The sequence below is a fragment of the Pseudophryne corroboree genome, chromosome 3 (genome assembly GCF_028390025.1).
Source record: "Pseudophryne corroboree isolate aPseCor3 chromosome 3, aPseCor3.hap2, whole genome shotgun sequence".
In the NCBI taxonomy this organism is placed as follows: domain Eukaryota; kingdom Metazoa; phylum Chordata; class Amphibia; order Anura; family Myobatrachidae; genus Pseudophryne; species Pseudophryne corroboree.
In genome coordinates this window covers 768,523,919-768,537,640 of record NC_086446.1, presented here as the reverse complement: position 1 = coordinate 768,537,640, position 13,722 = coordinate 768,523,919, and the positions used below count along the sequence as shown (strand labels likewise).

Here is a 13,722-nt window from a genome sequence, read left to right as displayed (position 1 = left end):
CTTCATCTCTCTCCAAGTTTTGAGACATACTAAATGAGGGGTCTGCAATAAGTTTCCGGGAGTGCAATGTAGAGGTAGAGTAGACACAATCTGACTGTTTGGTTGTGAACTATAATATCTGACTCAAGTCCTTGTGAAATGCCAAGGCACAAAACCGTATATAAGTAGCACTGCACACCGAAGTCGTCAGCATGTTCACTTCCTTCACAAACTCATTATGGACTCAACAGAGGCCACTGGAGAGCCATGATCTTCTATAACTGTATGAGTGGTCTGCGACAGCAGGAGAGTTTGACCGGCTGCAAGTTGCTTTTGGGGAGGAAGCCCCAACCCATACCACTGTGTCCCTGGAAAACGAGGAGCGGTGAGGCCAACCTGTGTCCACCATCATCGAGGACAAGTGAGCCATAGTTGTGGTAGACGCCAGGGGGACGTGTCCCGGTCAGAAAAAGAGATAGGCATCTCATCGGGATCCATCCACTTGACTGAGCAAGGTTGCTGCACGCTGGGAGCCCAGCTGACTCAAGAGCAGGAGGCGGCTCGAGTGACTTGGTGCCACCAGGTTTGATGGCGGTTGCTCAAACTCTGGGAGAACATCAGTGGTGATGAATCCTGGATCTACAGTTTTGATCCCGAGACCAAACAACAGTCAACCCAGTGGATCCCAGTTGGAGGTGCACCGCCATAAAAGTTCAAACGTGAGCGCAACGTGGCCAAGCAGATGGTGGCTGTTTTTGTGGCCACGACTGGTCATGTAGCTATAGTACCACTCGTGCAGCAGTACACCGTCACTGGGGACAGGTACGCCAACCAATGCCTGCTGCAAATGCTGGAAGATATTTCCAGGTGCTGTCCGAGAACTCGTGATGCCCTTCTCGATCACGACAACACAGCTACCCACAAGTCCAGGAAGGTAAAGTGGTGTATTTTCCAACCCATGAACGTATCCAGGAACTTGGTCATCCGCCATACAGTCCATACCTGACCCCTTGCGACTTCATCATGATCCCAGAAAGCCCAAGATGCGTGGGATTGGTTTTGAGTCACCGGAAGCTGCAGTGGAGAACTTCATCCAGCATGTAGAAGACATTCCTGCTCCGGCTGTTCCACCAAGTGGTTTGAGCCCATGCAACATTGCATAGACTCCTCTGGCGAATACTTTGAAAAAATGTAATGTTCCCTTTGTTTGTAAATATAAATACTTTTTGTGCATCTGGAAACTTATTCCACACCCCTCGCATGGCCCTTTACTTTTCTCCACTTTATCCCTTTCCAGGATTTGGTAAATATCAGTGTCCTATATCTGTATACGGTGTAATAGTATTAGTACAGTAATAGCGGGCCTAGGGGTCAGGATGATGTGGGGTGCAGTGGGCTATATTAGTACAGTATATGGTGTAATAGTACAGTAATAGCGTGCCTTGGGGGTCAGGGTAATTCGGGGTACAGTGTTCTATATTAGTACAGTATATGGTGTAATAGTACAGTAATAGCGGGCCTAGGAGTCAGGAAGATATGGGGTGCAGTATTCTATATTAGTACAGTATATGGTGTAATAGTACAGTAATAGCGGGCCTAGGGGTCAGGGTGATGTGGGGTGTAGTGTTCTATATTAGTACAGTATATGGTGTAATAGTACAGTAATAGCGTGCCTTGGGGGTCAGGATAATGCGGGGTACAGTGTTCTATATTAGTACAGTATATGGTGTAATAGTACAGTAATAGCGGGCCTAGGAGTCAGGATGATGTAGGGTGCAGTGTTCTATATTAGTACAGTATATGGTGTAATAGTACAGTAATAGCATAGCTAGGGGTCAGGATGATGTGGGGTGCAGTGGGCTATATTAGTACAGTATATGGTGAAATAGTACAGTAATAACGGGCCTAGGGGTCAGGATGATGTAGGGTGTAGTGTTCTATATTAGTACAGTATACGGTGTAATAGTACAGTAATACCGTACCTAGGGGTCAGAGTGATGCGGGGCGCAGTGTTCTATATTAGTACAGTATATGGTGTAATAGTACAGTAATAGTGGGCCTAGGGGTCAGGATGATGTGGGATGCAGTGTTCTATATTAGTACAGTATATGGTGTAACAGTACAATAATAGCGTACCTAGGGGTCAGGATGATGTAGGGTGCAGTGTTCTATATTAGTACAGTATACGGTGTAATAGTACAGTAATAGCGTACCTAGGAGTCAGGATGATGTAGGGTGCAGTGTTCTATATTAGTACAGTATATGGTGTAACAGTACAGTAATAGCGTACCTAGGGGTCAGGATGATGTGGGGTGTAGTGGGCTATATTAGTACAGTATATGGTGTAACAGTGCAGTATTAGCGTACCTAGGGGTCAGGATGATGTAGGGTGCAGTATTCTATATTAGTACAGTATATGGTGTAACAGTGCAGTAATAGCGTACCTAGGGGTCAGGATGATGTAGGGTGTAGTGTTCTATATTAGTACAGTATATGGTGTAATAGTACAGTAATATCGTACCTAGGAGTCAGGATGATGTAGGGTGCAGTGTTCTATATTAGTACAGTATATGGTGTAACAGTACAGTAATAGCGTACCTAGGGGTCAGGATGATGTGGGGTGTAGTGGGCTATATTAGTACAGTATATGGTGTAACAGTGCAGTATTAGCGTACCTAGGGGTCAGGATGATGTAGGGTGCAATATTCTATATTAGTACAGTATATGGTGTAACAGTGCAGTATTAGCGTACCTAGGGGTCAGGATGATGTAGGGTGTAGTGGGCTATATTAGTACAATGTATGGTGTATAGTACAGTAATAGCGTACCTAGGGGTCAGGATGATGTAGGGTGCAGTGTTCTATATTAGTACAGTATATGGTGTAACAGTGCAGTATTAGCGTACCTAGGGGTCAGGGTGATGTTGGGTGCAGTGTTCTATTTTACTACAGTATATGGTGTAATAGTACAGTATATGGTGTAATAGTACAGTAATAGTGGGCCTAGAGGTCAGGGTGATGAGGGGTGCAGTGTTCTATATTATGACAGTATATAGTGTAATATAGTTACATAGTTAGTGAGGTTGAAAAGAGGCAAAATGCCCATCGGGTTCAACCTGTATTCTGTGATAATCTATTTATATTATAATGCACCTGCTGAAGTAACGGTTTAGTACCAATTGACAACAATGATTCTTACCACTCCCAGATTAATGTCACTATGTTAAATGCTATAACCCTGGATACTTTTTCCAGTTCAAAACATGTCCAATCGGTTTTTAAATGCATTTACAGAGTCTGTCAGTATTACCTTCTCCGACAGGGAGTTCTAAATCTTTATTGCCCTTACCGTGAAGAACACTTTCCTACATTGTGTACGGAATTTTCTCTCCTCTAGCCTAAGCGAGTGCCCACGTATCCTACACAGAGTTCTTTTAATAAACAAATCCCCTGCTAACTCTTTGTAGTGACCCTTTACATATTTGAAGATATTAATAATGTCTCTAATGGGCCCTACACACTGATAGATCCGCAGCCGAGCTGCCCGACGGCGGATACGGCCGACCCGGCGTCGCGGGGGGAGTGGCTCCATAGCAGTGCAGGCAAATATGGACGATCTTGTCCATATTGACCTGCACGCACAGGCGACGGGGCACCAGCGATGAACGAGCTCGGGGCCGCGCATCGTTCATCGCTGGTGCCTACACACTGCACGATATGAACGAGTTCTCGTTCATTAATAAACAAGAACGTTCATATCGTGCAGTATCATCTGCCAGTATGTAGGGCCCATTAGACGCCGCTTTTCTAGTGTATACATATTTAACCTAGTAAGTCTTTCTTTGTACTCCAGTCCCTCTAGCCCTTTAATCAGTTTAGTAGCCCCCCTTTGAACCCTTTCTAGTTCCCCAATATCTTTTTATAATATGGTGCCCAAAATTGAACACAATATTCCAGGTGCGGACGTACCAATGATTTGTACAGCGGCAGGATTACATCCTCGTCCCTTGTCTCTATGCCCCGTTGTATGCATGCGAGCACTTTACTTGTCTTTTTTGCAGTATTTTGACATTGTGTACTGTTATTAACCCTATTATCTATGAGCACCCCCAAATCTTTTTCCACCACAGTTACCCCTATAATTTACCCATTTAGAGTGTACGATGCTTGTGTGTTTTTTGTCCCAAAATACATAATTTAGCATTTTTCTATATTGAACCTCATTCCCCATTTAGACGCCCAGGTTTCAAGTTTAAATCAGTCATTCTGTAGTTTAGAGACTCCACATCGCTTTCTGAATCAATTACCTTACACAGCTTAGTATCATCCGCAAAGATTGACACTGTGCTTTCCAGGCCAATTCCTAGATCGTTGATAAATATATTGAACAGTAGCGGCACAAGTACGGACCCTTGTGGTATTCCACTGACTATTGGTGCCCAGCTGGAGAACATCCTGTTGACCACTACTCGTTGTACTCTGTTATCCAGCCAATTACCTATTCATGTACAAATAGTATATCCTAGGCCAAGTTCCCTTCATTTGATGATTAGTCTCCTGTGAGGCACTGTATTGAAGGCTTTTGCAAAATCTAAATACACCACATCCACTGTTTTTCCCTGACCAAGATTCTCGCTCACTTCCTCGTAAAAGCTAATTTAGTTAGTTTGACATGATCTGTCCCTTACAAACCCATGCTGACTTTTGCTAATAATCTTATTAACCTGCAGATTATCCCCTATGCTATCCCTCAAAATACCTTCCAATATTTTACCCACTATAGAGGTTAAGCTAACTGGTCTATAGTTACCAGGATTATTTTTAGTTCCCTTTTTAAATAAAGGCACTACCTCAGCTATGCGCCAATCCTTAGGTACCCTGCCTGGTCTGATTGAACTATGGAAAATCAAGTATAGGGGTTTTGCTAGCTGTGACCTAAGCTCCATAATAACCCTCGGATGAAAACCATCTGGGCCTGGTGATTAATACCCCTTTCACACCGCCAATGCCGGATCCCACCCGGGAATTGGAAACGGGTCCTTCCCGGGTGGGTTCCGGCATTTGACACGGTTGCAGGCTTCCTTGACCCGGCAATATGCCGGGCGGGTTGCCATAGTGGCAGGGGGCGGAGCCGGCAGTGGGGGTGGAGGCGGCGCTGGGAGATGAGATCATCTCCGCGACACCTCTCCCAGTTGTAGTGAACGGGTGCCGGGTCGCATCAGCCCGGGAGCCCGTTTACGCTGCCATTGACCCGGTATTCAACCCGGGAATAACACCGGCAATATGTCGGGTCGATACGGGGTTATTTGTGCAGTGTGAAAGGGGTATTACAGGTTGAGTATCCCTTATCCAAAATGCTTGGGACCAGAGGTATTTTGGATATGGGATTTTTCCGTAGTTTGGAATAATTGCATACCATAATGAGATATCATGGCGATGGGACCTAAGTCTAAGCACAGAATGCATTTATGTTACATATACACCTTATACACACAGCCTGAAGGTAATTTTAGCCAATATTTTTTATAACTTTGTGCATTAAACAAAGTGTGTCTACATTCACACAATTCATTTATGTTCCATAGATACCTTATACACACAGTCTGAAGGTAATTTAATACAATATTTTTAATAACTGTGTATTAAACATAGTTTGTGTACATTGAGCCATCAAAAAACAAAGTTTTCACTATCTCACTCTCACTCAAAAAAGTCCGTATTTCGGAATATTCCGTATTTTGGAATATTTGGATATGGGATACTCAACCTGTATTAATCTTTAAGTTGCTTAGTCTCTCCAGGACAACTTCCTCACTTAAACAAGCATCCAGCCAAGAGTCATTACCTTCACTATAGTTATGCACTACTCTCACAGACTGATCCTCCCTAGTGAATACTGAGGGGGGGAAATTGTTCAGTATTGCTGCTTTTATTTTATCATTGTTTAATAGTACAGTAATAGCGTACCCAGGGGTCAGGATGATGTGGGGTGCAGTGTTCTATATTTGTACAGTATATGGTGTAATAGTACAGTAATAGCGGGCCTAGGGGTCAGGATGATGTAGGGTGTAGTGTTCTATATTAGTACAGTACATGGTGTAATAGTACAGTAATAGCGGGCCTAGGGGTCAGGATGATGTAGGGTGTAGTGTTCTATATTAGTACAGTACATGGTGTAATAGTACAGTAAAAGAGGGCCTAGGGGTCAGGATGATGTAGGGTGCATTGTTCTATATTAGTACAGTACATGGTGTAATAGTAAAGTAATAGCGTGCCTTGGGGGTCAGGGTAATGCGGGGTACAGTGTTCTATATTATGACAGTATATGGTGTAATAGTACAGTAATAATGGGCCTAGGGGTCAGGATGATGTGGGGTGCAGTGTTCTATATTAGTACAGTATATGGTGTAATAGTACAGTAATAGTGTACCTAGGGGTCAGGATGATGTGGGGTGCTTTGTTCAATATTAGTACAGTACATGGTGTAATAGTACAGTAATAGCGGCCCTGGGGGTCAGGATGATGTAGGGTGTAGTGTTCTATATTATGACAGTATATGGTGTAATAGTACAGTAATAGCGGGCCTAGGGGTCAGGATGATGTAGGGTGTAGTGTTCTATATTAGTACAGTATACGGTGTAATAGTACAGTAATATCGTACCTAGGGGTCAGAGTGATGCGGGGTGCAGTGTTCTATATTAGTACAGTATACGGTGTAATAGTACAGTAATAGCGGGCCTAGGGGTCAGGATGATGTAGGGTGTAGTGTTTTATATTAGTACAGTATACAGTGAAATAGTACAGTAATAGAGGGCCTAGGGGTCAGGATGATGTAGGGTGTAGTGTTCTATATTAGTACAGTATATGGTGTAACAGTGCAGTATTAGCGTACCTAGGGGTCAGGATGATGTAGGGTGTAGTGTTCTATATTAGTACAGTATACGGAGAAATAGTACAGTAATAGCGGGCCTAGGGGTCAGGGTGATGTGGGGTGCAGTATTCTATATTAGTACAGTATATGGTGTAATAGTACAGTAATAGCATAGCTAGGGGTCAGGAAGATATGGGGTGCAGTGTTCTATATAAGTACAGTATATTGTGTAATAGTACAGTAATAGTGGGCCTAGGGGTCAGGATGATGTGGGGTGTAGTGGTCTATATTAGTACAGTATATGGTGTAATAGTACAGTAATAGAGGGCCTAGGGGTCAGGGTGATGTGGGGTGCAGAGTTCTATATTAGTACAGTATATGGTGTAATAGTACAGTAATAGCGTACCCAGGGGTCAGGGTAATGCGGGGTGCAGTATTCTATATTATTACAGTATATGGTGTAATAGTACAGTAATAGAGGGCCTAGGGGTCAGGATGATGTAGGGTGCAGTGTTCTGTATTAGTACAGTATACGGTGAAATAGTACAGTAATAGCGGGCCTAGGGGTCAGGATGATGTAGGGTGTAGTGTTCTATATTAGTACAGTATACGGTGTAATAGTACAGTAATACCGTACCTAGGGGTCAGAGTGATGCGGGGTGCAGTGTTCTATATTAGTACAGTATACGGTGAAATAGTACAGTAATAGCGGGCCTAGGGGTCAGGATAATGTAGGGTGTAGTGTTCTATATTAGTACAGTATACGGAGAAATAGTACAGTAATAGCGGGCCTAGGGGTCAGGGTGATGTGGGGTGCAGTATTCTATATTAGTACAGTATATGGTGTAATAGTACAGTAATAGCATAGCTAGGGGTCAGGAAGATATGGGGTGCAGTGTTCTATATTAGTACAGTATATCGTGTAATAGTACAGTAATAGTGGGCCTAGGGGTCAGGGTGATGTGGGGTGCAGTGTTCTATATTAGTACGGTATATGGTGTAATAGTACAGTAATAGTGGGCCTAGGGGTCAGGGTAATGCGGGGTGCAGTATTCTATATTATTACAGTATATGGTGTAATAGTACAGTAATAGAGGGCCTAGGGGTCAGGATGATGTAGGGTGCAGTGTTCTAGTTTAGTACAGTATATGGTGTAATAGTACAGTAATAGCGGGCCTAGGGGTCAGGATGATGTGGGGTGTAGTGGTCTATATTAGTACAGTATATGGTGTAATAGTACAGTAATAGCATAGCTAGGGGTCAGGAAGATGTAGGGTGTAGTGTTCTATATAAGTACAGTATATTGTGTAATAGTACAGTAATAGCGGGCCTAGGGGTCAGGATGATGTGGGGTGTAGTGGTCTATATTAGTACAGTATATGGTGTAATAGTACAGTAATAGCATAGCTAGGGGTCAGGAAGATGTAGGGTGTAGTGTTCTATATAAGTACAGTATATTGTGTAATAGTACAGTAATAGCGGGCCTAGGGGTCAGGATGATGTGGGGTGTAGTGGTCTATATTAGTACAGTATATGGTGTAATAGTACAGTAATAGCATAGCTAGGGGTCAGGAAGATGTAGGGTGTAGTGTTCTATATAAGTACAGTATATTGTGTAATAGTACAGTAATAGTGGGCCTAGGGGTCAGGATGATGTGGGGTGTAGTGGTCTATATTAGTACAGTATATGGTGTAATAGTACAGTAATAGCATAGCTAGGGGTCAGGAAGATGTAGGGTGTAGTGTTCTATATAAGTACAGTATATGGTGTAATAGTACAGTAATAGCGGGCCTAGGGGTCAGGGTGATGTGGGGTGCAGAGTTCTATATTAGTACAGTATATGGTGTAATAGTACAGTAATAGCGTGCCTAGGGGTCAGGGTAATGCGGGGTGCAGTATTCTATATTATTACAGTATATGGTGTAATAGTACAGTAATAGAGGGCCTAGGGGTTAGGATGATGTAGGGTGCAGTGTTCTATATTAGTACAGTATATGGTGTAATAGTACAGTAATAGCATAGCTAGGGGTCAGGGTGATGTGGGGTGTAGTGTTCTATATTAGTACAGTATACAGTGAAATAGTACAGTATGAGTGGGCCTAGGGGTCAGGGTAATGCGGGGTGCAGTATTCTATATTATTACAGTATATGGTGTAATAGTACAGTAATAGAGGGCCTAGGGGTCAGGATGATGTGGGGTGTAGGTGTCTATATTAGTACAGTATATGGTGTAATAGTACAGTAATAGCATAGCTAGGGGTCAGGAAGATATGGGGTGCAGTGTTCTATATTAGTACAGTATACGGTGAAATAGTACAGTAATAGCGGGCCTAGGGGTCAGGATGATGTAGGGTGTAGTGTTCTATATTAGTACAGTATATGGTGTAATAGTACAGTAATATCGTACCTAGGGGTCAGGATGATGTGGGGTGCAGTGTTCTATATTAGTACAGTACATGGTGTAACAGTACAGTAACAGTGTGCCTAGGGGTTGGATGATGTGGGGTGTAGTGGGCTATATTAGTACAGTGTATGGTGTAATAGTACAGTAATAGCGGGCCTAGTGGTCAGGGTGATGTGGGGTGTAGTGTTCTATATTAGTACAGTATATGGTGTTACAGTACAGTAATAGCATAGCTAGGGGTCAGGGTGATCTGAGGTGCAGTGGGCTATATTAGTACAGTATATGGTGTAATAGTACAGTAATAGCATAGCTAGGGGTCAGGATGATGTGGGGTGCAGTGGGCAATATTAGTACAGTATATGGTGTAACAGTACAGTCATAGTGTACCTAGGGGTGAGGATGATGTAGGGTGTAGTGATCTATATTAGTACAGTAAATAGTAGAATAGTACAGAATATGGTGTAACAGTACAGTAATAGTATAGCTAGGGGTCAGGGTGAAGTGGGGTGTAGTGTACAATGTTATTACAGACTGCCTAGCACATAGTGTAATCAGAGTCACATGAGTACCAGGTAAGTGTCCCTGGGACTATTATCCAGAGGCTGCCTGTACCCAGTGATGTACAGATACATACAATGCACCAGCCCTATATAAACACTGAATAAAGTTGCACACAGCACACATCAGTAATAAACATCCAATATATGTCCCTTAAAGCATGATCTACAGACATCACTTACCTGAGGAGGGAGGGTCCTGCTTCTCTCCGCTGTTATTACTCTCTCCCCAATAGAAGATTGTGTCCCCAACCAGTGCAACTGCCCCTCCTGTTAGCTCAGAGATGGGGTACTTTCTCCTGCTGGGTACTTACTATTACCCCTGCAAAGTGCTCTTGGGTACTAATTACCCCTGTACTGTGCTGCCTCCTCCTGTGTATTTCTTATTACCCCTGCACTGTGCTACTGCCCCCTTCTGGGTACTACTTACCCCTGCACTGTGTTACTGCCTCCTCCTGGGTGCCCTGCGCTGTAACTGCCTTCTCCAGTGTACTTCTTATTACCCCTGCACTTTGCTGCTGCCCCCTTCTGAGTACTACTTACCCCTGCACTGTGTTCCTGCCTCCTCCTAGGTAATACTTACCCCTGCACCTTGCTGCTGACTCCTCCTCTGTACTACTTACCCCTGCACCTTGCTGCTGCTTCCTCCTCTGTACTACTTACCCCTGCACCTTGCTGCTGCTGCTGCCTCCTCCTAGGTACTACTTACCCCTGCACCTTGCTGTTCCCTCCTCCTGGCTACTTTTTACCCCTGCAATCTTTGCTGCCCTCCCGGACCTCTGTGCCCACCTGTTGCCTCCCCTCTGTGCTCTTATCCGGGTTCCTCTCTCTCGGTGACCCCTGCCTGTGCCTCCCTCACCTGTGAGAGCCCCTGTTCCAGGCCCCCCCTGTGTTGTCCTGCCCCCCCCTGTGTTGTCCTGCCCCTGGTACTGCTCCCACCTGCCCTGTGTGTGTATCCTGTGTGAAGCCGAGGTATGAGACGTATCTGGGGAGGGGGAGACAGACGGGTGGGGGCTGGAGGAGAGGAGGAGGAGGAATGAGGCTAAAAGCCGATTTGGAGTTAAATGCTTAAATGCAAAGCAGTTTGCAAATGGGAAAACAGGAGCCAGGAAGTGTGTGTGTGTGTGTGTGTGTGTGTGTGTGTGTGTGTGTGTGTGTGTGTGTGTGTGTGTGTGTGTGTGTGTGTGTGTGTGTGTGTGTGTGTGTGTGTGTGTGTGTGTGTGTGTGTGTGTGTGTGTGTGTGTGTGTGTGTGTGTGTGTGTGTGTGTGTGTGTGTGTGTGTGTGTGTGTGTGTGTGTGTGTGTGTGTGTGTGTGTGTGTGTGTGTGTGTGTGTGTGTGTTTTTTTTTTTTTTTTTTTTGCAGGTCTATTACTGTTATATATATATGTCACCAGCATAGTCTGCAGCGCTGTATGTGCACTTGTCAGTAAATGTATGTACGCCTTCTGCTTTCTGCCAGTTGTAGGGAATTGTTGACACTTCCCTATGCATGGAAAATATAGCAGAAATATGCGAAGTACACTCACCAAAAGCACAGGCCGGCCTCTATATACACCACACAGGTCATACAAGTGGGAAGTGTCCCATTAACTTATTATTCTGCTCTTATCATGTGGGAGAATCACATGACGGAACACTGAGGCCTGACCAAGAACTTACTGTTGTTATTATTGTTGTTTGCAATAAAATTATGTGTATGTATATATATATATATATATATATATATATATATATATATATATATATATATATATATATATATATACACTTAGACTGCGCAGACGAAAGAACTCTTGATTAGTTCAGATAGAATCAGATAAAAAGTCTTTGTTTGATGCATAATACCGCCAGTTCCTGGGAGCCGTTCCACCTGCTCAATACATGTGGAGAGAAGGAAGAAAGGCAGCACATCCGTGAGTAACAAGTCAAATCTTTACTAATAAAAAGTACAAGGTATACGTTCACCGGCTCCAATCTCAAAACCCCCCGTGGACTGGAGGTGCCTCTGGAGTACACCTAACAGTGTCCTGAGACAGAACGCCGGCAGTCATCATCCACCTGTGCCGCACTCCAACAGCAGGGTCCCGATCTGTGCGTCCAGTGCTTTACTCTAACAACCCCGTGTGTTCCAGGTCACGCCATGGGACCCCTTGGATTACCATAGGTAAACTGCTTCAGAACATCATTAAACTTGTCCAGACCATTAAAAAAGTGTACCCTCGCGGATTTGCTTTGATTGCCACGCTTCAGACGAGGTGTCGGAGCTCGCCACAGGTTATTATTCCCATTAGATGTCGACTTGGATAGTGAAACTGGTAGCCCAGGGGTCCCATGCGCTGAACGTGATTGATATACAGGGTGGGACTGGCCCACAGGGGTACCAGGGAAACCACCGGTAGGCCCCACTGCCTGAGTGCCCACTCCTTCCTCTAGGGATCAGGTTCCAGACTGTGCACTTGTATTATACATGGTAGATATGTTGCATTACACTGCACTAGACTGTTGTGTATTTCAGGGATGGGGAACCTTCGGCCCTTCAGCTGTTGTTGAACTACACATACCAGCATGCCTTGCTACAGTTTTGCTATTTGGCCATGCTAAAGCTGTTGCAGGGCATGCTGGGATGTGTAGTTCAACAACAGCTGGAGAACCGAAGGTTCCCCATCCCTGGTGTATTTCAAGACTCTGTGGAGGCTGGCCACACCCCCTTTGTAGGCTGGCCACACCCTTAAGTATGGGCCCCTATCACTGCATTCCCCCGGTGGGCCCTTCATGCCCCAGTCCGACACTGTTGATATATATATATATAGATAGATAGATAGATAGATAGATATAGCAACGTTCCTCAATAGCAACCAATCGGTCATCAGTTGATTGTGGGCGGGGCTCCACTGGGAGGGGTCACGCTCACTGCTCTCAGCAAGTCAGCAGCAACAGGCGTGCGCGCCTCAATACTCAATAACAACCAATCGGTCATCAGTGGGTTGTGGGTGGGGCTCCGCTGGGAGGGGGTCCCGCGCACTTCTCTTTGTAAATCAGCAGTGACAGGGGTACTCAGTAGCAACTGACAAATAGGCAGTAACAGGCGTACGCACCTCAGTAGCAACTGATCAGAACATCGTGACACTTGTGTACTGTGTACCTGTGTAATTGGTACTTCTTTTTCACTTATAACTCATTTTCCCAACACTCTTCACTCCACCCTATATATTACCAAAACTTGAATGCAGAACCATACAAGAGGTCTCTGTATATATATATATATATATATATATATTTGTTTTCTTACCGTTCATTATACGATCGTTGCTGTAGTCAGACATTATAGCCATCCTCTTTCCTGGCACAGGTTGAAATGTTATGTAGCTGAGCAGGCAGAATATTTATTTATCACCTGAATGAAATAATACATGCAGCAAAGACATATACAAACATATTCCATACCTCCCAACCTTACCCTCTCCAGGAGGGACACAATGCTCTGCTCCTGGTTTTCCCTCTTAATGTATGATTGCCATCACCTGTGCTGAAACACCTTTCTATCCAGTAACATGTTCAACACAGGTGTCTGCAATCATACATTAAGAGAAAAGTCCGGAAGCAGAGCATTGTGTCCCTCCTGGAGAGGGTCATGTTGGGATTTATGATATTCTTTATCCTTTATTAGTAAATTTAATTTGGAATAGTAAGCACAAGCCTTCCTCCAGATACTGTACATGTGTGTATGTGTGTGTCACATACTACATGGTTACTAGGTCCTGTCACGGCGGATCTGGTGGTGGACATGGGGAAGCTAGAAGACCAGGCTGTCAGGAGCATCCTTATTACTGGAACAGACCGCTGCCTCTGTGATTTCTGATTTTAGCTTCTGGTAAATCCTCTTCAGCTGCATCTGTTGAACCTGCTGTTAT

At 44.3% G+C, this 13,722-nt stretch overlaps 1 protein-coding gene across 2 annotated transcripts in view; it reads right to left on the bottom strand.

The window, feature by feature from the left end:
- GNB3 (G protein subunit beta 3) overlaps positions 1-13,123 on the bottom strand; it is a 130,505-nt gene extending 117,382 nt beyond the window's left edge. The window contains exon 1 of one of the 2 annotated variants that reach the window (XM_063962470.1): positions 13,101-13,123. The gene's annotated coding sequence lies outside the window, so the exon portion shown is untranslated. Of the gene's footprint in view, positions 1-9,994; positions 10,955-13,100 lie in introns of those variants that run through there. The other variant, XM_063962469.1, reaches the window with a different exon arrangement.
- Between the last annotated feature and the right edge of the window lie 599 nt (positions 13,124-13,722).